Below are 2,950 nucleotides of genomic sequence, written 5' to 3'. Positions count from 1 at the left end.
CACAATTTATAAATCGAGGGAACGAAATAGTAAATCGTGGACACAATTTATAAATCGAGAGAACGAAATAGTAAATCGTGCACAAGATTTAGCCTACTATTTTTTTCCTGCATGCCATGTGCGAGGCTCCGTACCACATAATTAGATTTGTATAATTATAGAAGCTAGTGAAGACCAGATGATTGTTTATGATGTAAAAAATATATAAACAAAAATAAATAAATAAATAATATTGTATGACTATACTTCAACAGATAGTCAAAGATGAGGGTTTGCCCTGTGTGGTGTGTGGTTCTGCCTCAGGTAAAACAATGTAATCAAGCCCCAAAAATGTTCTGTCCTGTCAGAAAACACACACTGGTGGTGAGGCGTCTTGTTAAATGTAATTTCAGCCAGCTGCTCAGACACTTTGTATAGATTTGTCTACACATAACAAGAGGAAACAATTGTGTTCATTGACTCACTCACAGGATTCTGAACAAACACAGATAAGACATGACAAGAGCATGTCACTGTCCTCTAGTCACACCAGCTCTGAAACACAATATAACCACCTAACTAGAGCACCTAACCTGCATGTGACCATTTAAAGCACTCAATCTAACATATCTGGAGGGTGGAGAGAGAGAGGGAGGGGAACCTATTAAAGAAACTGATCATACCTGTCATAGTTCAGATAAAAAGACAGCAGGAAGGGGCTTTATAGAAAGTAACGCCCTCTGATACACCTCACCCTTCATACATAATATACTTAATAAAGGGCAAAAGTCTATTCATTAACCTCACGAAACTGAGGCTTCATTCATCTTCACAGGCATTGTTGCACATCAAGCATTCACTGGGACACTTTTCCTGTTCTGGGAATTTAACCACTGCATTTGTATCAAAGACATCCGACCGGAATAAACGTCACATTTATGTTGATTATGCATGAGAGAATGTGGAATAACTGGAAATATACCCACATTATACACCTCTTACAATATACTGTATGTAAGGACATTGTTATATTTCATGTGTTCATCACAATAAACATTATTTGCAGTGTCCTCAAAATGTATGTGGCCACTTTTTTCACACTTAAAAATGTATTAGATACCAAATAACAAAGCAAGCGTCTATGCTGCAGGAGCTTTTCTCTTAACTAACTTTTCTTCATCATTTTTCAATGATTTTTAATCAGTTGGCATTTTGGTGATTTTTAGTGGATATATAAAGTCAGGTCACACAGGTGTCCTAGACCGAAAAAAAATGGTGTAGAAATTACTTTGAAACCTCTCTCTCTCTCTCTCTCTCTCTCTCTCTCTCTTTCAGAAATTGCTAGTAGATTTCACAAACAATTACAAAGAAACAGCAAGTAGCACATGGATTTAGTGGAAGTGAAAATATGAAGCAGAAAAACAGAGTATTTTCTTGTAAAACGCACTTCAATAACTGTTATATTTACAACTTTGACAAAGCCTTTTTTATGTGTAATCACAGATATAGAGAATCACATTAACTATGGATGATGCACTAACACTAGAAGTGTTTAACATTTTCAAGTGTGACTTTTGGGGACGCGGTTAACTACAGTTATTTAAAAACACATTATGTAACAAAACATATTTAGTCTTAGTAGTATTTTAAATATTACAAGTGGTCTACAGCATAACAATGTACATTTGACCTTGCAAAATAGAGAATAACTTATCTAAAACAATAAATAACACTAAAAAAACGCCAAGCTTTCTGAATTTTAATGCCAATTTTTCTCAGAGAAAGTGCACTCTTCATTCAAAAAGTGCATTAGATGTACCATTTGAACTAATATCTGAGTGTGAGATTAACATTTCTCACAGGTAAACTCAAACTGCTTAAACGTCATCCCATCTTAAGCTGCATAAAGAGTCAGAGCAAACTCACCCAGACAGTCGTGTTGGACTCTGGAGAGATTAGTGTCCGTCTGCTGCACGTCTGTCATTCACAGAAGTTCAGCGGGACACAGCGGCGAGAGCGCGTCCAGACTCGCTGTCCTGACTCTGATCTGCTCTCAACGTGTTTACCCTGTCGGTACCGAACTTGCTGGCATGGATCCTAACATCACAGGCTGAGAGTTCCTCATTGGTCGCAGGGTTATAGGAGTTGAAGGGGGAGGACTGAACATTGCTCAGACTAGAAATGAGATGTGTGCCTTATGCTTTTCTGTTTTCCTTTAAAGCCAGAGGAATGTGAGCATAGGACATGTTTTAATTGTTTATGCAATATTTTCACCTGAGGCTTCTTTTGGATATGTGTACATGTGTACATATTTCTGTCATGACAACTCTCGGAGGGATTGGCATGGTAATGTACATGATAATGTTAATGTATTTGGTCTTGGCGGAATAGATCTGCTACGCTGCTGCTGCGGCAGAGCAAGTACCGAGACTTGCTACTGTCAATACATCCACAACATGCTGCTGTAAGCATGTAAGAAATATTGCTGCTACGCATATAACACATATGAATAACCCCCATATAGCATACATGAATCACCCCGTAGCAGATCTATACAGGTGGAGCTGGGGAAGGTGGAGGGTTTCTGAAGTGCGCTGCAAAACTGCTACAGCAAACAAAAGCCAGGTATTTGAATATTAAGCAGTAAGCTCATTGGCTACCGATACAGGAGAGAACCAATCAGCTGCCAGTGTGACAATGATGTCGCCAGGTCAGATTGAGCTAGACCTATCCTAGACCTAGACCTGCGCCATCTAGAGTTTCATGCCAGAACTCTGTATATATTTAAAAGTTTGGGATCAGTAAGTAAAATTGTTATTTTTTAATAAAGAAAATAATACTTGTATTTAGCATAGATGCATTTAATTGATTAATAGTGACAATAAAGACTTTTAAAATAAATGCTGTTCTGTTGAACTTTCTATTCATCAAAAAAAAAAAATAATAAAATAAAATATATATATATATATAT

At 37.2% G+C, this 2,950-nt stretch overlaps 1 protein-coding gene across 1 annotated transcript in view; it reads right to left on the bottom strand.

The window, feature by feature from the left end:
• The window catches only part of LOC107745269 (myosin light chain kinase, smooth muscle-like), an 82,792-nt gene extending 80,769 nt beyond the window's left edge, over positions 1-2,023 (bottom strand). The window contains exon 1 of the mRNA XM_016559118.1: positions 1,906-2,023. The gene's annotated coding sequence lies outside the window, so the exon portion shown is untranslated. The remainder of the gene's footprint in view (positions 1-1,905) is intronic.
• Between the last annotated feature and the right edge of the window lie 927 nt (positions 2,024-2,950).

The sequence above is a fragment of the Sinocyclocheilus rhinocerous genome, unplaced genomic scaffold (assembly GCF_001515625.1).
Source record: "Sinocyclocheilus rhinocerous isolate Xijiao unplaced genomic scaffold, SAMN03320098_v1.1 scaffold887, whole genome shotgun sequence".
Classification (NCBI taxonomy): Eukaryota; Metazoa; Chordata; class Actinopteri; order Cypriniformes; family Cyprinidae; genus Sinocyclocheilus; species Sinocyclocheilus rhinocerous.
The sequence above is the reverse complement of the archived record's forward strand: the minus strand, read 5'-3'. Positions and strand labels throughout refer to the sequence as shown.